This window comes from Cupressus sempervirens, unplaced genomic scaffold (genome assembly GCF_028749045.1).
Source record: "Cupressus sempervirens isolate cs-2001-9-10 unplaced genomic scaffold, ASM2874904v1 CseChr00s100002_03, whole genome shotgun sequence".
NCBI lineage: Eukaryota > Viridiplantae > Streptophyta > Pinopsida > Cupressales > Cupressaceae > Cupressus > Cupressus sempervirens.
The window spans coordinates 406952-434561 of NW_028322207.1; positions in this window are offsets into that span (position 1 = coordinate 406952).

Below are 27610 nucleotides of genomic sequence, written 5' to 3' on the forward strand. Positions count from 1 at the left end.
CACATGAGCGTTGCCCTTCCAAAGGGCATTGTCCTAAAGACATTAAGTCTATTATGTTGAATCATATTTAAACCTTTGCAAACTTGCCCACTTGGTGAATGTGGGATTTATCTATTGAACTATCTCCGGTTTCCTCTGTTTGCGACTGCTATAGAGTTTATTCCTTGCATGAGCTTTGCTTGCAAGGTGTTCATTTTTATCTTGAATACGCTAACTTCCTTTTCTCAAATTACACTCAGCCTTTACTACCCCAATCTTTCGTGAGTTAGCTCTACTCTTCTTTTATAAATGTCCCCTGCCTCTGTGAAAATTCTCTAAAAAATAAAAGAGAAGTCATTCAATGAAATTTTCTTGTTTACAAGGCATCTACTATTTTGGACTAGCTCTCTTCTTGTCTGATGTTGGCTCTGATCTCCTTATTCATTCCTATCATCTCCTCATTTCAACAGCTTCTTCTTTCATTTAATGCAACACATTGGTTTGAGTCTTTTTTTTTTTTGTGAGGTTCCTTTAACACTTGTGTGGGTGTCGGTTGCTCCCCTTTACCTTTTACGCACTGGTTTTTACTTAATCCCTCATCCTTTATTTGGCATCCTCTGTTCTTTGTGTGTGGGTTTATCTGAAGCTAGCTCCCTCCACATGCATTGAATATCCCCCAAATTTGCTTAAGAAATTCATGTAAATGCACAAGCCCTGTCATTATTCTCTATGCTACAACCTTTCTCACCATTGTGGTCCTCTATTTTGCATGGAGATTCTTTAAAACTAAGTGGCTTTTCCTTGTGTTTGGCACAGACCCTTCTTTATAGTGCCTATGGCTAACTTTGGAAGCATTCCCTATCTATTCATGGACGACTTCCTTCTTTTATTTGTTCCTTTTTTATGTGGCGTTGATTGTTCTTTAATAGGTGTTGCATGGGCTCTTCTAAGTGTGGGTTGTGTGGGCTTTATTGCTTATGCTAGCTGGCTTCATCATTGGGATACCCTAAGTGCATACTTGATAAGGATATTTTTGACCCTTCATCTAATGTTTTAATTCTTCATCTGAGACCTTCAAGGGGAGAACAAAGAAATTCACTCCAAGAACTTGATCTATTGGTAGGTACCTCATGATATCTAACTTGTGAAGTGTTAACCATAGTATGCCCCTCTAAGAAATTCTCATCCTTGAGTGGGAAAGAAAAGGATTCACTCAGAACATTCAACTGACTATCATTACATTTTGATGTTCTAACATCATAATGCATAATCTCCACTCACACTTTCTTAGCAATTTGATGCAGATTAGTCAGACCCCAAGTGGGTCTAGCTAAAATAAATTTTGTTTCCAAGCAACTAAAATTGAATAATGATCCAATGATCACCTTAAAATGTCTGAAATTGATTTTGAGCATTAACTTGATCATTAAAAACTCATTTACCCACTTATCTACAAACTGTGACTTTCAGCTAACAGGGCCTGTCAGTTGGTTTTAAAAACTGATCCAAACACCTGACCAAGAAATAAAAATTGACACACTGATTCTCTATTCTACACGCTTGCACCCTGTCAAATCTTGTCTGATGAAAAATTTAGGATCAAAAGATATTCGCTGTCAATGTTGACCTCTTAGAACTGCCTACAAGAAAACATGTCAGAAAGCAATAAATTGAGTTCAGATTTGGCTTGGAAAACTGGGCAAATGGATACATGGGGAAACAAAAATTGGGACATTGGTTCTTTGTCATGAAGACATTATAGATCTTCAATTTGAGCTCATGAGGAATAACAAGGTGTAAATGACGAGCAATCAAAGTGGGCTATTTAAATTTGCAAACTGGAAACAATGTCAAAAAAAAGTATTTTTTGCAAATGGAATTGACCTGGAAAAGTGTGCATATAGATTCCTCATGACTTGCAAACTGACACACTTAAATTATTTTTGGAGGAAAAAACAGGGGTAAAATCCATTCGATCTAGGAAATCATAGATATCAAGTTATGATGTCCCAAACAAGGGTCCTAACAAATCTGCAAATGTTGATACCAGTAAAAAGATAGAAATTGTGTTTGGAATCGCATTTGAAAACTGATCAAATGGATTTGTCATGAGCTAAAACTTGAAAAATAACAAGTCTCTAATGTTTACAATGCAACACAAAAGTAATTTCAACAATTGGGTCAATTAGTCAAAAGTTATTACAGGTCAAACAGGGCTTCCCAGAATTCTGAACATTTCATATCAGCATGACATTGATAACTGACCAACTTTGAGGGATTCAAAATCTAGGCAAATGGACTCGAAACAACTCAAAATCTGAAATATAGGCTCTCAAGTATGGACACTAGACACTCCAAAAGTGATGAATCACAAAACATTTTTGGGTGTGAGATATTCAATGACAAATATAGCCTCCTGTTGTTGTTTGACACTTCGGGGAAAATGCAGATTTTGCAAATGCTCAAAATGGGACTTCAAGGAAAGGCTCAAAATTTCTATTTAACTTCATGAAACACTTAGACACACTGAATGGAGGGTGTTAGAAACATTAAAAACCTCATGAGGCTCAAAGGTATAACCAAGTACACATGCATTTATGGGGCTTGATTTAACTCAAAATTTCAAATAAATGCTCAAAATGAGAACACAATTTTTAGCGCCAATAGTGGCTCTATCTGGGGATGCATGCCTCTTGTGAGCATGGAAATATTTTAGATCTCTTGAAGAAGTAGACCACACACTTGATAGCAAAACTTCTCTCTCGAACGACTTTATTGAAAATAGGAAACAACTACACTACTATGTACAAGCGATGGCCCTAGGCCACTAAAAAGTTTTAGAACTCCTTACCTCTGTCATACACTTGATTTTCATTTACATTCTCCTGAGGTAAACTAAAATTCTCATTCCCATTTGTTTCACCCAGCACATCAACATTTGCAATCAGCTCATTAGGCAAAATAAAACTATCATCATCTTCATAGTGCATATAAAAATCAGATATACTTTCCTCATTTTGCTCACTATGAAAATATGAATTAGCATGATCATAACAACTGACATTAAACTAAAACTGATCACTACTGACTAAATCATGGATTCCTTCAACTAGAAACACAAAAGCTTGGTATTCTACTTCATTCAATGAGTTACATGAATCAAATTGTAACTCACCTTGTGCCTCTGGGTGTGAAGAGAATGTAAAATCTGATTTCTCCTTGTCTGTATTATCAGTAATCCACAAACTAGATTGAATATATGTTGCATTTTCTTCACATTCCAACAAATGATTAGATCCCAAATCACAAGAATTATCATGAAATTGCCCTCTAACAACATGCTTATCTGTATCAATGTCTTCTTCAAATAACTCACTAAGATAAACCAATTCATTACTATTACTTTCCTCATCACATGAGCTATCTAGATTTATCTTGTCTTCATGAAAACAAGAAAACCATGAACCAGCAACTGACCTTATCTCTACATCTTCATTTTCAACATAGAAGTCATCATGTGTATTGATGCATGAATTACCATCACGTACACCTCCCAAACTTGACATAGCATATTCTGAAACTATATCCTCTTCATCATCAAATTTAGGGGAAATGACTTCACCAAATGGAAATGCGAAATGTGGCAAAATACAAGCATCCTTAGATAGATTAGCATGCAACAAGTCATAAATCTCATCAACACTTAACAAGATTTCGCTACTAGTTTCTTCCCCTTAGCTGTGATCATTATCTAGATAGCTTGATATATCTATAATAGTAGACTTATTAGTAACATATTCTAAAAAATTAGAATTCTGATTATCACCTACATCTTCTTCTTTAGACAATACCTCAACAATTGGCATTGTAACACAATCACATTCATCACTAGAAGAAAAACTATTACTGTTGTTACAATTTCCATCTTCCTTATACTCATCATTATAAAAAGATGAATCCACATTATGCATATTATCAGACTACTGATTACTATCCTCTAATTCATAAAACTAAGACTCTTCATCTTTAACATCATTTTCAATGGACTCATTGCATTCACTATAATTAAATTCATTAGCATTCAAAGAAATTTCAACCTCCATGATAAAATCTTGGATTTCATACATCTTATCTTATCTTATCTTAGCTGGCCAATCAACCGAATGTGGCATAAAAACTTCTAAGAGTACCACTAGTCATGAAGACTCCTCAGATTTGAAAAACTCATCAAGATTCATAACTACTGATTTGAACTTCATATAAATTTGAAATCCACTAAGACCCTTAATATCACCAATTGTACTTCTTAACATTAAGACAGTCTTATCATGAATCTTTCTTTTCAATCTAGCAATGTTTGCACGAAAACTTTCAAGAGTTAGCACATCATTTTCAAACCTAGACTCAAAATCCATCTCTTGAAATTTTAAAAATTCCTACCTCTATTTTCTTAGTGCTGAAACACTAGATGGAGGCATCCATTTTTAACAACTTTTGACTTCCATGAAAAGAAAATATGAAAATCAAAATACCTCAAGTGTTGATGCTAAACTTTGATCTGCTGATTTGGCACAGGTGCAAGACTAAAAATCCTTTACACCACTAATCAAACTTTGTAGAGTCACCATCTCCTTGAGGAGAACTAAATGAAATCACTAATGTGATTCATTTTTATCATTCAAAAAAATTTATAACAACAAATCAAACAACACTTCGAAACTTATATAGATCTCTCTTCTTGCTTAAAACTTAACACAACTTTCAAATCTGCCTAATTCAACTGAAAACTCTTGAAAATAATTATATAACCGATCTAAACTAGTACAGAGATCCTTTACAGAGTGGCCACTCATTATTGTGAGAAAGATTTAACATAAATCATACATGACAAACCTGAATTGGAATTTCACTTTGTAGAATTTTGTAAAACTTTTAAACACTGTAAAGAGAGAAACACTTTTTTCAACAATTCTGACTCTGAATTACAACAGTATTTTGAAAGCAACAACCGGCTGACTTGACTAAAGATGAACACTCTTAGCAACACAATCTGTATTCAACCTTGAAAAATACTACTATAATGGATAAAACTTAACTGGGGTGCATTATTTGGAGTAAGAAAACTAGAAAGAACATCAGAGAACTTATTGCTGAAACTTTTTAATGCACTTCTCCTACTGTATTGAATCTCTTCTTTTCAAATTCTCTAGGTTTGTCTTAAATCTAATTCAATACAATCCCTAGTAGAGTCACCATTTTGTTGGCTCCTGATATAACAGTTTTGAAAATAACCAAGAAATTAGACAAATGCATCTAAGGCTAGCAAATTCCTATGATGAATGCACTTGACTATAGTCTTGGACCAACTATAAGGCTTGACCCTTCTTCACTTTAGGCTCTGCAAGACCTAGGTAGGTTAACCTTAAGGTTCTAAGATATGGTACCAGTGCAAAACATATCCTTGAATCTATTAAGTAGATGAAAACCCTTATATCTCCTAATAACTCATGTAATAACACAGATCTATAGTAGCTAGATGCAAATCTATGAAATTAACAAGCTAAGTGAGGGTTAAAATGTTCTAGCTCTTCAACATAAAATGGAAAGAATGTTTGATTAATAATGTTGAATTCAAAAAACCCTCATATATGCATCAGTAAGACTTTAATGATCTTATAGCTTGCCTAATCCATTGGGAAAATCCATGAATCAAATGTATACACATGGATATCTGATATTTATGTATATATTCAGATATGCGATCTATCTATTTACCTTATAAATAAACATTTGTGCTTAATCCAAACCTCATTCTTACATGATATTGTTCTTAATAAACCTAAAACCCTGTTGATTCACTAAAGCATTTACATAACCCCTTGAGTTACAAGCAACAATAAGACAACATACAACCTTAAGGGATTGCAACTACAATCTAGGCTCTTTGTTCAAAGATCATAAAACATTGAAGCTCACTAAGATAGGAGACAAGATTCAAGATGAAACTCAACCTATTGTTCTTTGTATTAATTTCTTTGAAACAATACAACCATATTCATGAAATGAAAACATGAAAACACCTAATAGATCTGAACTATCTATATTATCCTTCCTAATGTTATTCATACAAGAGAGAAAGTGCTGAAAGAATGGTTTCACAGTAAAATGCTAGAACCCTGCTCGTATTACCTAGGGAAAACTACCAACCCCTACAATGAAAGAAAGAAAGAAAGATATAGAAGAATATGAATTCCTAGATCTGATATGCAACTGATATCTGTCCACTTGAAATTTCATCTCTTGCAACCGAATCACCTCTCTCTTCTCTCTACTATTGATCTGATTTTGTTTCATCATTACACTGTAACTAATTTGAAAATATCTCTTGCTAAATGATGAAGTCCCTTTTGTTTGCCAAAATATCTGATAACAGTATGAAATGCTCATGAAATCCTAATTTAGCTGACTTGAAAGTAGTTAAATTCTTACCCCAACTACATTTTCATTGTATATTACTAATCTTGGAACTGCATTTTCAATTTTAGCTCTTTTGATTGAGAAGGCCCCAAATTTCACATTTTTGGCTATAACTTGAACCCATGAATTCCTATGTAGAAATGAACTCCCAAATTGGAAAGTTCATCTTTTCACAATTTTGGCAATATATAATATCGCTATGTTAGCCTCTCGAAAACCCCCTGAATCTTAGTTCAAAAAATACCCCCCCTGGTAGAAGACTCAGGCATGCAACTTGGCTAGTTTAAAATTTCAAAAATTTAAAACCTTCTAAAGTTAAAACTTTAGATTTAAGCCTTCTGAATTTAAAAAACTCAATGTGCATATGGCACATTTGGAAAAATAATAAAAACTTGATATTTTAAATATTCTATTTTTCCCTTTATGCTTGCATTTCGAGGTCAACCAGCTTTGACCAACCATCACATGTTAGCCCCTGATTAGCTCACCTAATCTAATCATCCACCATGTCACCAGCTAATCTGGGCCCGATGGGCCTGATGCCATGTGTCACACTCCTGCTCACCTATATTTTGTAAGTGGTTCACATCTATGAAATGCAAGCATGCATTGATGGTCAAATCGTGACACATGTCATGATCTTGAGGATCCATCTCAATCTTCTCTTGAGTGCAACTTTAGCACACCCAGGACTCGATTCCACATGGCATGATCTTGCATACCCACATTACTTATCTTCTAGGCATCTTGGTTTTGCAAGTATGCCCCTACCATTCGATCAGACACGTGGCACTATCTAAGCCTCCATCACCACCTCACCACAGGAGCATCTTTGTTTAAAATTATCATGTCATCATTCATTCAAAATTTTAGGTTATTGTGCCACCTGTCCAAGGCAAGCCCCACGTGCATAAGCGTTTCCCTTCCAAAGGGCGCTATCTTAAAGACATTAAGTCTATTATGTTGAATCATATTTAAACCTTTGCAAAATCACCCACTTGGTGAATATGGGATTTATTTGCTGAACTATCTTTGACTTCCTCTGTCTGTGACTACTGTGGATTTTATTCCTTGCATGAGCTTTGCTTGCAAGGTGTTCATTTTTATCTTCAATGCACTGACTTCCTTTTCTCAAATTACACTCAGCCTTCGCTACCCCAATCTGCCGCAGGTTAGCTCTACTCTTCTTTTATAAACATCCCTTGCTTACACGCAAATTCTCTGAAAATAAAAGAGAAGTCATTCAATGAAAGTTTCTTGTTTGCAAGGCATCTACTATTTTTGACTAGCTCTCTTCTTGTCTGATGTGGGCTCTAATCTCCTTATTCATTCCTATCATCTCCTCATTTCAATAGCTTCTTCTTTCATTCAATGCAGCATAGTGGTCTGAGTCTCTGCTCTTTTTGTGAGGTTCCTTTAACACTTCTGTGGGTGTCGATTGCTCCCCTTTACCTTCTATGCGCTGGTTTTTACTTAATCCCTCATCCTTTATTTGGCGTCCTCTAGTCTCTGTGTGTGGGTTTATCTGAAGCTAGCTTCCTTCACATGCATTGAATATCCCCCAAATTTGCTTAAGAACTTCATGCAAATGCACAAGCCATGTCATTATTCTCTATGTTGCAACCTTTCTCTCCATTGTGGTCCTCTATTTTGCATGGAGATTCTTTAAAACTAAGTGGCTTTTCCTTGTGTTTGGTGCAAACTCCTTCTTTATAGCACTTATGACTAACTTTGGAAGCATTCCCTATCTATTTTGGGATGGCTTCCTTCTTTTATTTGTTCTTTTTTTATGTGGCGTTGATTGTTCTTTAACAGGTGTTGCATGGGCTCTTCTAAGTGTGGGTTGTGTGGGCTTTATTGGTTATGCTAGTTGGCTTCATCATTGGGATACCCTAAGTGCATACTTGATAAGGATATTTCTGACCCTTCATCTAATGTTTTAATTCTTTATTTGAGACCTTCAAGGGGAGAACAAAGAAAATCACTCCAAGAACTTGATCTATTGGTGGGTACCTCATGATATCTAACTTGTGAGGTGTTGAATATAGTATGCCCCTCTGAGCAATTCTCATCCTTGAGTGGGCAAGAAAAAGCTTCACTTAGAACATTTGACTGAGTATCATTAAATTTTGAGGTTCTAACATCATAATGCATAATCTCCACTCACACTTTCTTAGCAATTTGATGCAAATTAGTCAGACCCCAAGTGGGTTTGGCTATTTTTTTTTTTTTTTAGGCAACTGAACTTGAATAATGATCCAATGATCACCTTGAGATGTTTGAAATTGATTTTGAGTATTAACTTGATCATTAAAAACTCATTTACCCAGTTATCTGTAAACTGTGACTTTCAACTAAAAGGGCGTGTCGACTAGCTTTAAAAATTGATCCAAACACCTAACCAGGTTTTAAAATTTGGCACACTGATTCTCTGTTCTACATGCTTGCACCTTGCTTAATCTCGTCTCATGAAAAATTTGGGGTCAAAAGATATTCGCTATCAAAGTTGACCTCTTAGAACTACCTGCAAGAAAACATGTCAAAAAGCAATAAATTGAGTTTGAATTTGGCTTGGAAAATTGGGCAAATGGATACATGGGGAAATGAAAACTGGGATATTGGTTCTCTGTCATGAAGACATTATGGATCTGCAATTTGAGCTCATGATGAATAACAGGGTGTAAATGACAAGCAATCAAATTGGGCTATTTAAATTTGCAGACTGGAAACAATGTCTAAAAGGTGTTTTTTGCAAATGGAATTGACCTGGAAAAGTGTGCATATGGATTTGTAATGACTTGCAAACCAACACACTTAAAGTATTTTTGGAGGACAACACAGAGGTACAATCCATTTGATCTAGGCAATCATAGATATCAAGTTATGATGCCCTGAACAAGGGTCTTGACAAATCTGCAAATGTTGGTACCAGTAAAAAGATAGAAATTGTGTTTGGAATAGCATTTGAAAACTGATCAAACGGATTTTTCATGAGCTAAAACTTGAAACATAACAAGTATCTAACATTTACAATGCAATGTAAAAGTAATTTCAAAAATTGCGTCAACTGGTCAAAAGTTATTACAGGTCAAACAAGGCTTCCCAGAATTTTGAACATTTCATATCAACATGACATTTATAATTGACCAACTTTGAGGGATTCAAAACCTAGGCAAACGGACTCGGAATGACTCAAAATCTCAAACATAGGCTCTTAGGTATGGAAACTAGACATTCCCAAAGAGGTGAATCACAAAACATTTTTGGGTGCGAGATATTCAATGACAAACATAGCCTATGGTGCTATTTGACACTGAGGTGAAAATGCAGATTTGGCAAATGCTCAAAATGGGACTTCATGAAAAGGCTCAGAATGTCAATTTAGCTTCATGAAACACTTAGACACACTGAATGGAGGCTGTTAGAAATATTAAACACCTCACGAGGCTCAGAGGTACGACTAGGTACACACGCATTTATGGAGCTTGATTTAACTCAAAATTTCAAATAAATGCTCAAAATGAGAACACAATTTTGAGTGCCAACACAACCTTGCAAATGGATAAATGTCTCTCCATAGTTAATTCCTTGCTCTTGTGCATATCTCTTCCAAACCAATCTTTCTTTTTTCCTGGTGACTCCACCTTTCTCATTCAAATTGTTTTTGAATAAGCCACTTGGTTCCATTCATATTCTTATCCTTTGGCCTTGGTACCAATGTCCATATTTTATTCTTCTTAATTTGATCAATATTTTCATTCATTACTCTAATCCTATCTTCGTTCTCCAATCATTCTTTATTTTTTCTAGGATCAAACTCACATAGTAAACATTTATCATTCTTAAACATGTTTCTTGTCACAACTCCTGAATCTTTGTCTCCAATTATTTGATCAAGTGTGTGGTGTCTTCTCATATATTTTGATAAAATAGATTTAGATCTTCTTTCTCCTTGTTGTAGTTCACTTGGACCATCTTTCTCATTTTATCTAGGTATTTCCTATAGTGACTCAACTTCCTCTATATGTGACTTAACCGCTATAGCATGATGCTTGGTAGATCTTCTCTCCTATAACTCAGTAGTACCTACTTTTTGATGCTCATCAACCTTTTTCTCTTGTTTAGGTAAAGTATTTAGTTCTTCTTCATATATGTGTACAAATTTTTTGCAATCTTCATGTTCCTTCTTGTTCTTCTTCATTCTTTTCTACAAATTTGCAAATTCCAATATTTGTACTTTCCACAATTTTGTTAGTGTTGGTATTTAAACACTTGTATGCCTTGATTTTATTTGAATATCCTAAGAATATACTTTCATCACTCTTTGTATCAAGTTTTCCATTCCTTGAATCTCTCAATATATAAAATTTCTTCCAAATACTTTGAAATATTTAACATTAGGTGCATAGCCATACCATAGTTCAAAAGGGGTTTTATTTTTACCTTTCTTGACTTGAGCTTGGTTAAGTGTGTAAACATCAGTACTTACAAATTTCCTCCAATACTTTTGTGAAATATCATTTTCCATCATTAGTATTCTTGCACAAGCCATGATTGATCTATTTCTTCTTTTAGCTATCCAATTTTGTGGTGGAGACCTTGGTGCAAACATTTGTCTTTTAATTCCTTTGTCATTGTAGAATGTATTGAACTCCTCTTATATGAATTCACCTCCTCTATCTAATCTCAAGAATTTTAGACTTTTACCTATTTCCTTTTCAGCTCTAGCCAAATACCACTTAAATATTTGATAATTATCAGATTTTTAAAGAAACATCAAAGTCCTCATTCTAGAGAAATCATCAATAAATAGGATAAAGTACTTATCACCATAATATATTTGCACTGCAATAAAACCACATAAATTAGCATGAAACCATTCCAAAATATCATTAGAAGAATAACTCTTGCTCTTGAAACTAGAATTTGTCATTTTTCCCATTTGACATTGTTTGCACATCACTTTATTAGGTTTTCTAAATGCTGGTAAGTATCTTACTCTTTCCATCTTACTAATTTTTACCAAATTATCAAATTTCACATGACACAACTTATTATAGCATAAGCAAACATCTTCAAATTGTACAGATAAGCATGTATTTTCATATAGGTTAAGATAGAACTAGTTACCTCTTATTTTCTCTCCACTTCTAATCAATTCACCTATATCATCATAGATTTTTGTCTTCATATTTTGAAATTCAACTTGGTAGTGTAAACTATTTAGTTGTGCCACACTCAACCTATTACATTTCATTCCATCAACCCAATATGTATTGTCATATCTAATATTGTCATTTAATGTAATAGATCCTTTAATTTTTGCATAACATCGTGCATTATTTCCAAACTTATCACAACTTCCATTATAGTGTTTTAGCTTTTCAAACTTGTATTACCAATCATATGATTTGAGCAACCAATATCAATTATCCATTTATTATTCTTACTAACATGTGGAATAAGAATATTTTCCTCAAACTTTTAATCTTCATCATATTCATCTTTTATTGCAACATAAGCAATTTTTTCATCATGTTTAGAATCACTTTCAAAACCATCTTCTTCAATAATGTAACAAGATTTCTTATATTTTCCCTTCTAATCTTTATTACCTCAATTTTCTCTATTGTCTCTCCTTCCTCAATATGTATTGTCTTTCCTTTCCTCCTTTTCATCTCTTTTAGGTAGCCTTACAACAATATGACAAAATTTATTACATGTAAAACATATTATATGAAGTTTTGTATTCACATTTTCCTCTTAATAGTCTTCTTGCAAATAATGCTTCTAGATCCTCAAGGCCATCTTCTAATTTGCTATCACTATCCACAAACTTAATTTTTTAACTTTTTCTTCTTTTGGATCCATCAATGGTTAGTTGAGACTTGAAAGCATATTCAACACTAGAAGGTGTATAATTAACAAAATTTGACAATTCAAATGCAACAAGTCTACCAACTAGACTATCTACAGTTAGGTCATTACCATATATACATCTTAGCTCTTGTATTGTAGATACTCTAATAGCATAAATAAGATGTAAAGGTCTTAATACCTTTCTAATCATGGTCTCTTCAATTATGTCTCCTCTAATTGTATTCACCACTTCTTTGATTCAACCACAATACCAAACAATACTTTCTTCTTCTTTCACTCTCATGTCATCAAACTTGGCTCTCAAACTTTTAGCTTTGATGGAGCTTCAATAGATTTGTTCTCTATAAGAAAATTATATCTCATTTTTCATGCTTTGGATGTGTAATAATATGATCTAAATATTTTTTGAAGTTTTTGCTATGTAGTAAAACAAGGATTCCAATTTTTCAAATTCAAAAATAAAACATCTTAGCTCCTGTGATGCCACAATTTTGCTAAGCAACAAATGACAGTACTCTGATTTCACAATTTCACTAGGTATTGAAAGTTAATCATTTGATTTCACAATTTTGTATCAAGAGGGATTAATTGATTATGATATCATAATTTCACATTGAGCATGGATTCTTGAGTCTGATTTTGCCATTTCTCAACTTGTGACCTTTGAACATGCTAATTTTGTGATTTCATGTTGAGATTAATTCTTCAAGACCACAATTATAAAAATTGATATTTTGATGGAGAATTTCTTTAGTACTATCCCAAGGCATACACATTAAAAGGCTAAGTATATTTTCATTTGTCTTGAATTTGCAATATAATAGATGTGACAATTTCTTTATGTTCACACATGCAAATAGGTGATTAAATTTAATGGATTACCTAACTATTTCTTAAAGGACATTATAAAGATGATTTCACCTTTGATATTCTTATTGTGCAAGATTTTTTAATTTTGTGTTTGTGTAGGTTTAAAGATTCTTCACCATGAGATTACTAACCAATCTTATAATGAAGAAGGTGATCCAAAGTCAATCATGCAACCTAACTTATCACCAACCCAAGAAGCTCAATTGGTCATCCTGAATAGCATGTATGTGGCTACATGGAAACTACAAAATAGCTATGCTAATTATGTCAATGATACTCATGAATTGGAAATTGAAGAAGACAAAGCTAAGTTCTATTACATCATGGCTAAGTTTGATGATTTCCATGGGAATTGACATTTTAAATTAATTTTGGATATGATACAATAATTATAATTTTGTTTTAAGCATCTTAGAAGCTTTGTGATTGTAAATTTTGGTGAATGGTTGCAATTATTTACTAGTTATTTTCTATTGTAAAGGTCTAAAGATTTTTGCATCCTTTTTCTTTCTATAAGAGAGGGTACCATGACTTTAGATAGATATAAAAAAGATAAAAATACAAAAAATGGCATTTCCTCAAAAATGCATATATACAGTTTAGGGTAGACATTGTAAATAGTCATAGCCCAATTGTACTCAATTTTAGAATCAATAAAAATAGTGTATTTCATTTCCAAATAATAGGAATTGATCATAAATATTTTCATCTACAAATTGTCTCCTTAGATTTATATTAATGTTGATAGATTAAAACTAGGGTAAATCCTTGATAAGAAAAACCTATTAAGGGGTTCTATATAATTGATCTTCATATTATTAAAGTTGAATTCAATTAACTAGGGTTTAAGGACATCAATTTCTATGTAAGCATGCTTGTCTCCAAGAAATTTGACTTTTGGAGTGAATATTATAATTGACTCTATTCTCCCATTAGAAAAGAATTGGTCTTTTGTTTCTTCTAAATAAAAGTACCATTTTGTAGAAGGTGATATTCTTTGGCCCACTCATCTAGATTTTTTTTTCATCCATCACTCACTCATTTTAAAATCATTTTCAAAACCTAATTTCTCCTTGAGCATATACTTTCCCACTCAAGAGTATAAGCTTAAAGTTTGCAGTTGTTTACTTCAACCCATTTTAGATCCTAAAGTGTGGAGATTGGTTGTAAAGGTCCACATTCTCCAAAGTTGGCCAAGATTGTGTTGAGTTTCCTAGTCTCAAGAAGGAAAGGCTTGTAGGAATTCAATCAAAAGTTTTGAGAACCAATAGATTGGCAACTCTTTTGGTTAGAGTTGCTCCAATTTACATCATGTAGTTACCCAAAACCTTTAGTTCCACAAACTAGAGAAGAAGTAAGTTTTTGTTCAAAAGAGAATTTTGTTGGAGGAAGAAACCTAGAAGATCTATTAATTGATCCTTGAGAGAGGTGGCAACTCTATTTTTAATTCATCAATACATGTGTTCATGAATGATAAACTAATAGTGATTGAAAAGAAGAAGAAGAATAAATATTTATCCCTACAATATAAGTGGGGAAGAAGATTAGTTCATTCTAGAACAAAATATCTTGAATACACTTGAAAGAAGAGGAATAGAAAGGACAAACAAGTTGCTGACATGTCATTCACATGATACAAGAATTTTTCTAACAAAGAAAGTGGGTTTTATGTTATGACCAAGATAATAATGAACGAGGGGAGGAAAACCCATTTCACAACATTGGATCATTTCTTAATCAGGAACAACAAAAAACTCATTAAGTAGATGATGAAACTAAAGAAGAAGGAGATGATAATGGGGATTCACAAAAACTCACTGAGGCTCTTCAAATTAAGTTGTGTCCAGATAAAGTGCAAGAGCTCTAAGGAAAGTGCCTAGTGAATTATTGGAAAATGTAGGTCTCAAAAGGGAAAAAATTATGGATTCAAAAGAAATAAGAGAAAAATGAAAGTCACCTAAATATACCCCTCCTCATAAAAATATAAATTATTCATTTAATACTATACATAAGAATCCTTTATAATAAGAATGGAGAGACATATCATGGTCCTTAATCAAAACAAAAATCAAAGGGATAAGATTGATGCAAATTGGAGAAAAAATAATAACAATAAAAATAATATGGTAAATAATCAAAGAGATAAAATTGACACTACCAAGGGGTGAGGCCTCCCATGATAATTGAAAGATATAAACAATTAGACTTCACTAGGATTGTTGGATATCTAAATTCCATATCAAATGATTTGAGGACAACTATACCTAAATGTTCTAGAGAAGAAACTTAGTCTATTGAGACACGTGTGGTTAATTTGAAAAATATTGTTGAAGAATTCAAGGAACGTAGTGAAGATATTTTTATGAAATTATTTGTGCAATCAATAACTAGCATTGCTAATGAATGGTATAGAGGTCTCCTAGATAAATCTATCAAGTTTGCAAGAATTTGTGGATTTGTTTGTTGAGAAATTTGAAAATCATATTGATACTTCTTTTAATTCAAGTGGATTAGTTGTAATACCCCTAAATTGGCACATTGTCTTTAAGAACCAATTTTGGTGTATCAATCTCACAACATCTCTTTGTTGATCAAATTAAGTCCTATTGTACTAGACATTTTTTATTATCTCTACTTGACCTAAGTGTCAAATGCAAAAAATCCCTAATCTATATTAATCACATAATTTATTTAATTCTTAAATATTTATTAAAATTAGCTATATTAATCTCTTATTTCAATTAATTTATTTATAAATCCTAAGTACTTTAATTAAAATAAATACACCCTCTTTAGCTAATACACATAAAAAGAACTAAAATACACACACACACACACACACACACACACACATATGTTGAAACTAATTATTTAATTAATTATAATATTCTATTATGATGTCATGTTTGAATGGATCAATATTCTTTCCTAATTCATCTCATATGAAAAAGGATTTTAATATATTGATTAAATCAAATATGCTCATCATATTTCTTGAAAGCAATTACTTAATTAATTAGAAAATTAATTATGAGCACATATTTGAATGGATCAATATTATCCCCTATTTCATCTAGTCATTCAACTCTATCAAAAATGGAGGACTCAATCTCACCTTCAATCTGAACTATACACTCAGTTTAATCTTGACCATTGATTGGATCCAATATTCTATAAAAGAAACCTATGATCTCTCATTTGGGAGGATGCGTATGAAGAATATCAAATCGATGTTGGATTGATCACTCAAGCACTCTGCATTTGAATCTATTTTTCTTTTACATGCTCATCATTTAGAGTAATGTGCATTCATTTAACTTAAGTTACTCTTCATTTTTCTTAGATTAATTCATAATCTTTGCATTCAAAAATATCAAAAACATAGACTAGATTGTATTTGCATTCATAAATCTTTTGTACTAGTTTGGTTTGGTTACTAAAGTCTCAATTCTAAGAGTGAATAGTAAAACCTTGTCTAGTTGCAAGGTAATAGATTTCCTTGTGCAGGCATACCAAATGAATAATCACATATTAATTTCAGAGACAAATAATGATCATGTTGAAGTGTGTGTGGCCATATTTAACACTCACATTTGTGTCGCCCACCGTTGGGTAGAAAAATCAATTTTTTGGCTTCATTTTTATTCATTCTCAACATTCTAAATTTTTGTCTGTACAAAATAGTGAATTCTTGTGCAACAAGAAATTTTCTTGCACAAAGAATCTAAAACTTTGCATGGCTCTCTATACTTTCTTGCATAGGAAAGCATATGCTCATGCAATATAAGAAATTTCTCATGCAGCACAAAGAGAATCCTTGCATGATAAGCTACAAAGTCTCTTGCAAAAATTGACATTAGAATAAGGAAAAAATGCATTTCAAAGTATGTTATTAATGATTCTTTGGTCTAACCCCTATTTTTGAAGCATCTATTTTATGTTTTCTCATTTTTGAAGTAGCTTGATAATGTTTTGCAAGATGATTTTTCAAAGATATGCTTGTCAAAGATCAAATTCAAACCCACTCAAATAATGTGTTTTTTTTAATGCTTTCCATTACACATATTTTAATAGGGCTTGTGAACTTTGTAGGGCTCTAGACAAAAGAATAGGGGAGTATGCTCTTTCCTACTTGGAATTGATGTTGAAGAGTAATCAAAAACCTAAATGCCTTTGGAAAATGGTACCCGAGGGAGGAAATAAAGGTAGTGGTGCTCTTTTCCCTTTAGGAAAATCAAAATCTTGGAAGAAGACAAGTTGGGATTGATAAGCTAGCTCGGTGATCAATATGTTCCATGTCTTTGGATAAGGTGATGAGGTAGAGGATTATTCTCTTTTACCTTTCAAAAAATCAGAAATTTGGACCCTTGAATCCGAGTTACAGTCTGAGATAACCTTTAGAGGGCCAGCCAGAGTGATCCAACCTCTGGGAATGACCTAAGTTAGCATGCACCTAATGTCGATGACTCCACCTCACTATAATAAAGAAGCTTTGTATAGTCAAAAAATCCAAAGCCATGTTAATTTCTTCTTCTTGATTATGATATCAGGCATCAAGAAGAGGCTCTATCTATTGCACTGGGTGGTGTTACCCCTAGTCTTGCTAGTCAAGTGTGTGCACTTTCAAGTGTTGTGAGGGATATTGGCCTTAAACTATTCATGAGGCCACCAGGGATTAATGTTAATGAAAGCCTTTTAAATATTTTATAGTAATTTTCAACCTAGTTCACCTCTGAAAGGGGTCATAATCTTTATGCAAGGAGGGGGAAGAATTTCTCCTGTAGGTCCTCACCATAATAATGTACCTAGACATTAGAAGGTCGTATATAATAGTAGCCTCTACCACAAGGGAAAACTTTGAACATATATGTTATTGAGTCCTTGGAATACACCAAAAAGATAGGTGCCCTCTAGTGGGGTGACATGACTATGTGAGGTGAACACATGCACATAAGTTGTGAGACAAAGGTTTTACTACCTCTAAAATTTCTAGTTATAGGGATAAAAGAGTATCTTTTTTTTAGTCTAAAAATTGTCCGAACAATCCAAACAAGAAGGTCAAGACTCCCTTGTCCCTCTAAGTTTCTTTATCCTCGATTGGATTGTTTATGACTTATTGCTTGTATTCCCTTGTCTAAAAATCAACTATCTACTTGCAATCCAAAATTATGTCCAAATCTAAAAACAATGTCCAAATCTAACTAAAAACTACACACATTATTAGAACTATATCTAGAAACTATCAGAACTTATCATAATCTCTTCAAATCTAGTCAAAACCTATCAATATGTCCTTTACTCACCTGCACTTTTGCAAAATATTGTGTGAGTCAAGACCTATAGGTATGTCAGTTTGCACTTCCCCACATGGTACTCTATACTTCCTTACATGGGAGGCTAAGTTTCCTTGCATGATCATATACTCAAACACTTCCAATTGGTATAAAAACTATCAAAATATTTTTCAAATTAAAAATCTATCATTTCCTCTCTTAGTTCAACAGAAAACTTTGTGTGAGAAAATGCTAAGAAGGTTGATGTTCTATTTCATTGCATGGCCCTATATAATTCTTTCCATGATTCTTCCAAAATATTTGCATGAGATTGTGTTAGTAAAATATCAAACATTATTCAAATTAGTTTATCAAAGGTTTTTCTTTCTTCACTTGGTTTACAATAGTTTCTCACCTCAAAATCATTTCTTTGCACAATTTTTTCAAGAATTTTCTAAAAATAGTGAGCTATTCCTAGATCTCTAATCAAAACTCGATCTAAATGTGGTTTTTGACTAAAAATATTAAGTCAATTATCTATCTACAACAGTCTCAAACTTAGACATCTTTCTTAGTTGATCACTTGTGCTTTGCACATGAACTAGTTTTTTTACTCTATTGTCATGTTTTTCTCTCTTATGTTTGTCATATTTTATGTCATGATAGTCAAAATCTTCAACTATTCTAGCCATTTCTTTGACTACTCATACCTAGGTATACAACATGCTTATTTACTTTGTGACAAAGTTCTAGTGTGATCCTTGTTCAAAAAAAAATTGTAAGTCATTGTTTATGATTGTTTTTGATAAGATAAGTAGGTTTTAAGGGATCCTAAAACCCATAAGTTTTACAAAAAATAAGGCTGATAATAAGCAAAAGAAGCCCAGCCAAAATAGAGGTCCAATAGCTGAAAAAAGCCTGAAGGTCCAGCCCAAAACAAAGGCCCACAGAAAGGCCAGAAAACAAACTAACTAAAACAGACTACAAAAAGCCTATCCAAAAGCCAAAAGCCAAAAAGATGAAAAACAAAAGACAAGAAAACTAGTCTTCAGTAATCTTCTCCATTTCTTACATAGTCTGAGCTGCCTCGACTATCTTTTGTTGCTCCTTTGCCATTTGATCCTAGACCTTCTCCATGCCTTGATCCATACTGGTGAACGTACTGATAGTGGCCTTGTCATCATCTGACCTGGCCTTATCCCTATTCTATCCTCCCTCCTCCACTAGGAAGCCCTTGTCCTTAAGTTTACTAGCAAGAGATTGGATGTTGTCATTCATCGAACTCAGGAGAGAAATCATCTGACTTGCCAGGTTGTGGTTGTAGTTTTCAAGATTTCTAAATCTCCTTTCATTTAAGCTTTCTCTGTTATCCTGGTCCTCCTGGCTGTCAATACCTGTCTTATTCTTAGTACTTTCCATCTAGGATACCCTTTTTCTAACTTCCTCCAGCTCATGGAAGAGCCATTTGATTGATCTGAAGTTGTCAATCATACTATTGTGGGCATTATTCAAAAGGTTCATTCTAGTCTCCCTTGCATTGTTTGAAATGGCCAGGATAGCAAGGTCTATGAGCTCATTGAGCCTAGGCTCCTCCAAGTTGTCCACCAGGATCTGAGGGTTCATTACTTCCCTAAAAATCCCCATAGTAGCAGTCCTCACATTGAAATTTTTCCAAGCCTTTCTTCTATTATTGACTTGCACTTCCCCCTCATTCTCACCAATGATGACATTCACTTTTTCCTCCGAAGGAGGCTGAGACTAGACAGGGAAGAGGGGAAGAGGAATAGCATCCATCCTCTGATTTCTAGTCTCCTCAACTCTCACTACCTCCCTCTTCCATTTTTTCCTAGGTTTCTCCTCTTTTGACTCCTCCTCTAACACTTTGTCAAAATATTTCGTATCCATTTCCTCCTCCTCCTTAGCATAACTCTCTTTTTCTTGAGCTTTGTCATGATCCCTAGGGCTTTTCCTTCTAGGAGTTGTAGCTATGGACTGTTTCCTATCTTGACCTCTTTTCTTCTTTCCTAAGGTAACATTCTCCTCCTCCGAGCTAATGCTCTCAATGTCATCAGAGTCTGAAGAAAAGCTGGAGCTGCCTTTGTCTACATCCTCAACTTGAGGAGGGTTATTGCATATAGACTTAGCTTTGAAATGCTCATGGATGAGGAGCAATAATCCCTCATGCAAAGTAGGGTTAATAGTGGCTTTCTTCTTGAAACTAGAGATTGCTTTGTTGATAGAAGTGAGAAGGTAAAAGGGAATGGAAATTCTACTCTTATGGTGAAAATGATTTAAAATCACAAAATGGTGAGTTCTGACCTGATCAAACCTAGGGTCCAGGGTAACATAATCAATGAGGGCATATAAAACATACCTCCAAAACTTCTTTATAGTCTCTGTCACATAGAAAGACTATTTATTTTCTAGCTTGTTCATCTCTACAAAAATTTTCATGAACTCCTTAACTGCATTGGATGAAAGTTTCTTATCCTTGTAGAATTTAAAACCCTCCATAAGGATACCAATGACCTCCACAACCACCTCCTCTGTGATTTGGAAAGAAACCCCGTTCACCTTGACCTTGCCATTGTTCCACGAGTTCACCATGCTATTGGTGACCTCAGGATCAAAACCATGGAGTTTCTCAAAAAAATTCACAACCCCGCCCTTTTCCAATTTTTTCCAAACTTTTCCCATACTCTTCCACTTCTCCACTTCACCCACCGGCTCCTTTCTGCTCTGTTCTCTAGTCATGACATCCATTTTTTCTTCAACTATTCTCATGAGCCCCAATCTCTGCAAATTTTTCTGAGCCAAGATTTTGGCTCTGTTTCTATTATTGGGTTCGTGATCATTGGCCTCTCTGATACAATAGCAAGTGAAAATGATAATGATCCTCCAAATGTGTCAAAATAATGGAAAAAATCCCCTGAGATTACGAAAACCAAGAAACTTATTATGGCTTGTACCAACATCCAATCTTTCTTTATTAAACATGATAATAGTTAGATTGACCCATACTTCTGTGGATTTTCTCTAGCTCAATTAGTGACTTAGCCTCCATTGAAAAATATTTTCTAGAATGCCAAGTCATTTCTTTGTCTACTCCCAGCCCTTTGTTAGTGAACTAGTCAGCAACTGGGTTTGCCTCTCTAAACGCATGAGTGACATGGACCTTCTCAAATTTTGTGAGGGCGGCACATGTCTCATCAATTATATTTGCAATCGACCACAAGGGGGGGGAGATTCCATTAATATTGTTAATTATGTTTTTGGAGTCCCCTTCAAGCCAAATCTTGGTAACGCCAGCTTCAAAAGCCAGCTTTACCACACTGCATGCGGCTCTAGCTTCAGCCAAATGGTTGGTCTGGGTTCCAAGCGGGAGAGCAAAGGCAGCAATCCCCTCCCCAAAATTGTTTCTTATAATTCCACCACTTCCAAAGGGGCCAGGGTTGCCCTTAGAAGTGTCATCAAAGTTGGCTTTTGACCATCCTTCCTGGGGTAGAATCCATCTGGCATCATGTCTTTTGGGATTCCTATCTTTTTCTTTAACCGTCTTCCTGTCCCCTATATCAACTTCCCCCTCCTTCATCACTTGAAGGTTTTCTTTTATGTTTTTCAAAATCTTCCTTCCCAAAATTATTACCAGCTCCTCTCTATCCCTGAAAATTTTGTTGTTCCTTTCCTTCTAGATGCTCTAGTAGAAGTGAGGCAAAAACTAGGCATAATTATCCTGCCAACCTGCAATTTTACAAAGGCTTTTCCAATGACTGAAAAAGTTGATGAGTTTTTTTGGCCAGCACTAGAGAATCTCCATTTCTTGATTAAGAGCACTCCACACCTCCCTAGCAAAGTCACATTGAATGAAGATATGATTTCTTGACTCAAACTGGTATTTACAGAGCGAGCATCTGTTGGGCATAACATGGCCTCTCTTCATGAGATTATCTTGCGTTAGGATTTTGTTCTGAAGGACCAGCCAATAAAATATGTTGGTCTTTGGAGTGAGGCTCAAGAGCTAGGCATCCACCCAAGGGGGTTTCTCCTTTAAAGCCCAAAGAGAGTTGTAGCCAGAAGCAATAGAATAACTTCCATTGGGATTATCCCTCCAGACTAGCTCATCCTTATTATTACTAGGGATCGAAGAGTTAAGCATAGTCATTATTGGTTTCAAATCCTCAAAAATGAGGGAAAGGTCTCTCCATTCCTGACCAACCCTGTAATTGCTTACTTTAAACCCATATAGCTCCGTGCATTCTTGCACCCATCTCTCAAATACTGGGTTGTTAGAAAGAGGGCCTTGACATAACCACCTATCAGACCAAAACTAAATATCCTCCCCATTGCCTAGTTTCCAAGAGGCCCTCACCTTAGCCAGGTCCGTGGCCTTTAGGATACCATTCCAAATAGTTGACCCTTTAGGGATTTTCTCATTGAATAAAGTAAATTGAAGAGAGGGTCTTCTGAGGTATTTATTTTCTAGAATGTCTCTCCATTCACCAGTGTTATTGAAGATTCACCAAATTTGTTTTGCAAGAAGTGCCTTATTGAGATGGGTAAGCTTTTTGATGCCTAGACCACCATACCTCTTGGGGAGGTAGACCTTCTCCTAGGCAACAAGAGGGTACCTTTTCTTTCCTTCAAGTCTGGTCCATAGAAAGTCTCTTTGGATTTTCTCCATTTTCTCTACAAATTTCACAGGAATTCCAAAAAGGCTCAGAGCATAAATGAGAAGGTTCTGAAGAGTGGATTTGACCAGTAAACATTTCCCAGCCTAGCTGAGAGAGGTACCTTTCCATCCAACCATCTTCTTGTTGAATCTGTCCAGAATGCCATTCCAGAAAGAGTCAGGGGGAGAGGAGCCCAAGGGGAGTCCTAGATAGGATGAAGGGAGAGAGCCCACTCCACAACCAAGGATTCTGGCAATTTTCCTTTATCTGACTTCAGGGGTTTTAACAAAGAAGGTCGAGCTTTTGTTCCAATTAATCAGCTGTCTAGTCCCTCTGGAGTAAGTATCAAGAACCTCTTTCAAAGTCTTAGCTTCTTTCACAGAAGCTTCCCCCCCCCCATTATAGTGTCGTCCATAAATTTTTGATGAGTGAAGGGGGCATTTCTTGAAGAAGGCTTAATCCCTTTAAGACTTCCTTCAAAAATTTTACGTTCTATAAGCCTCCCAATGCATTCAGCTAAAATAATGAAAAGGATAGGAGAGAGCAGGTCTCCTTGCCTGAGACCTCTAGAAGGTTTAAAGAAATTAGAGGGGGCTCCATTAATCAAAAAATCAAGAGAGGAAGTAGACACCAATTTTGAAATGAGTTTACACACTTTATTGTCAAAACCAAATGCTTGAAGGACCTTCCCAAGAAAGGACCAGTTCACCCGATCATAGGCTTTTGAAAGATCCAGTTTGAGCAACATACCTTCCTGCTTGGAAGCTTCTAAAGAATGAATAACCTCATGAACCATCAGCACCAAGTCCAATATTTGTCTCCCAAGAACAAAACTAGATTGTTGCTATAATATAATCAGATGCAGGATTTTAAGCATTCTGGAAGTGAGAACTTTAGAGATGATCTTGTAGAAAGAGTTGTATAAACTGATAGGCCTGAACTTGTCGAAAGAGTCAGCCCCTGGGGATTTAGGGATGAGAACCAAGAAGGTATAATTTATCTCCTTAAGAATACTTCTTGCTCCAAAGAACTCTTAAACTACCTTAACCACATCCCCCATGACCACCGGCCAGTACATTTGGAAGAAAAAGGTGGGAAACCCATCCGGACCAGGAGATTTGTCACCAGGTAGGGAGAAAAGAGTGTCTCTAACTTCCAAAGCATTAGGAATAACATAGAGAAGTTTATTATGGTGGGGTTGAATAATCTGAGAAATACAAGAGATGATATCCTCTTGGTCCTCCTTGGAAAGCAAGAGGTCCTCAGAGAGAAGAGAAGAGAAGAAGGAGACTACTTCAGCCAAGATATCTGGATCTTCAGACAACACCTGCCCCTTCCTAATTCCAGAGATCCAATTTTTAGCCCTATGTTTAAGGGAGGAGAGATGAAAGAACTTCATGTTCCGATCTGCATCCTTAAGCCATGAGATTCAAAATTTTTTCCTCCAGAACTTTTCCTACCTGTTGATGATGTTATGAAGATCTGATAGGATCAATAGCTTAGCCTCCTTGTTACTCTCATTATATCCTTCCTTTTGTATACTATCTTGGATAATAGATAGATTATCTGACAACTCCTCCTTATCATGGAAAATATGGCCAAAATCAAACTTGTTCCAAATTTTTACCATCCTCTTCACATTGCTGAGCTTCCCAGTGACTCTGAACATGGTTGAGCCATCAACACCAATCCCCCACCATCTTTTAACATTATCCAATAGGTCAGGGTGAGTAGTCCACATTTTCTTGAACCTAAAAGGGAAATTTCTCCTGGGCTCAAGAGGGGACACCACAAGAGAAATGGGGGAGTGGTCAGAACCAACTCTAGGAAGCAGAGATAATCTACAGCTAAAAGAGTGCAACCATTCTAGGGAGATTAAAGCTCTATCCAATCTGACCTGAATGCAGTCCTAGCCAGCTCTCTTGTTAGACTAGGTAAAGGTACCCCTTGAGAGCTCCAAATCCATTAGGGCCAGGTCATTGATGAAATTGGAAAGATCTTGCTTACTTTCCCAATCCGAGGGCAATCCTCCCATCTTCTCCTTGTCCTCTAGTGAAGAGTTGAAGTGTCTCAGGATTATGCCTTTCTTAATGTCACTGGCTTTCACCAACTTTCCAACTTTGACCTAGTTAATTATTTCTATCTCTCTTGTTGTTGGGAGCATAAATGTTCACTAAAAATCAAAAATTATTAGTTTGCAAATGTTGAACTCTATAGAAGAGGATGTTATCCTCAACATAGTCAGGCACAATATTGAAATGTCTATTATTGAATAATAGTAGCAGCCCTCTGTTGGTGTTTTAAAAGGCACAAAAACTACTAAGCGACAAAAGGCTTAATACCAAGGTAACAGTACATACACAACCAAAAGACAAGCCAATTCTTATTAACAATTGCATATGCAAAGTACTTGGACCCAACTTCAACAAAACCACAGATGGTTTTCTACTCTTTTGGCTCTGCAAAACCAGGGCGGGTATACCCAAGGATGATTCAAAATTGGAACAACTGTATGTGGATTATTCTTATTTTCATTATGATTCTCATCTCACAATCCTCAAAAAATATACATAATTCCTACCAACTGGATAAAAACATCCCATGAAACAGATATAGCCAAGAATTCTTCTATAGATTTTCATATGTCCTTAACAATAGTGGCTAACTGTAGTTAAAATATTCCATGCAAAAAAGTGCTGGCCAACCTTGAAGATCTACAGGAAATAAAAGTAAAATTTGATTTGATGATGCATTTGAATGACCATTTATAACATGTTTCTCCTTCAGCTAAAATAACTTGATTAGTGCCTAATCCATTGGGGTTGAGAGTCTATAGCAAATTCTTAGATCTAATTTGTTGCTTTACAACAAATTCTATTAGCAATTCTTATCAAAATTTATCAATCAAAATCCTTTTCAATACTTAAGGAATCTCATCACATTCATCAAAAGCCTTTATTTAATCCATTGAATTAACAACAATGATAAATGGATATACAACCTAACTAGATTGCATTCAATTGTACAAGCTTTTACTCATACAACATCAAGGTAGCTAAGTATTTAAAAGGAGACAAAATTCAAAAAGAACTGATATGGGGACAGTTCACAATTTGTATTCATTTCCTTTGAAAATGGTATATCCTTTACAATAGACTCAGAATGGCCTTCAAAAAGAAACACAACTCATTCTATATTCATGTATTCTCAGAGAATTGATAGAAAAATACATTATAAACTTGCTTTCAAAATTTGGACCAAAAAATAGACTAAGCATAAGACTTAGAACAATAGAATTTAGACCCTTCTTTAGCCTTGGGATCTCACTTAAATAGTGTGAGATGCAACAAGCTTCAGGCTAAAAAAAAATGACCGTTGTCCTTTTAAAAAGGCACTCAAATACACTTCTGTCAAAAAGACAAGAACAAATAACAGAAAGGCTTATTACATCAAAAATTCCTTGGTGGGTCCCTTTCTGTTATGCTTCTCAGTTGTTGAGACAAGAAAATATGATCTGATTTTACGATCATTCTTCATCCTCGAAGTACATAGTCATGAGGTCTGAAAGTGATGTATCATCTTCAGTTACCTGCAAACTTACTTTAACCTGGGGATCTTCCATGTCTTCATTACTAACTACGAGGGTAACTATTATTTTTGCATCTTCCTCCTCATCTTCTCCTAACATCTGTTCTATAAACTAATTTTTCCATTTATTAAAAGCATCATCATCTAGCCAAGCAAAACTTAGAGCTTCTCTTTGTATCATTATTAAAGAATTTGCACTTTCTTCTAAATCATCAAATTCTTTTCTCATAGTAGTATAAAATAACTGTATTTTTACTAGCTCTTCATTCGTCTTTGCCCAGAACCAGTGGCTAGTTTCACTCATGATGTTTATTATTCTTTCATTAAATAACTCGTCCAACTCCCTTTTCCACTTTTCCTTTTCCTTTATTGTATCAACCGATTCTAAAGCACAAGGAAATAAAGTGAAATTTTCAGCAATAAATTGGGAAAAATAGAGTGTTAATCTTTTCTGTAAAGAATCTCTTTCATCATCAAAATTCTCTAGCTTATTTAATAAATCAAAAATTTTCTCAACTTGATGATAAGGCATTTGGATTGCAGATATGCATATGATTGTAATATCATTATTCCTCTCCCTCCATTTTTGTGCAAGAGGAGTCAGTTTATCCTTATCTCTATTCAACTCATCCATGAGGGTTGCAATTCTTGTCAACTGATCATAAAAAGTTGACCATTGTATTTTATCCCTCAAATATATCACACCCTGCTTTAATTTTTCTTCATGTTGATTTCTTAATTCTATATGCAACTCATGTAATTTTGTTTTTTCTTCTTCAAACTCCTCTGCAATATAGAATTGGGGCCTTTCAAGGGTGTCAGGTATTTCAATAATAGGGGTTGATCCAACAAATACTATGAAGGGTATGCAAT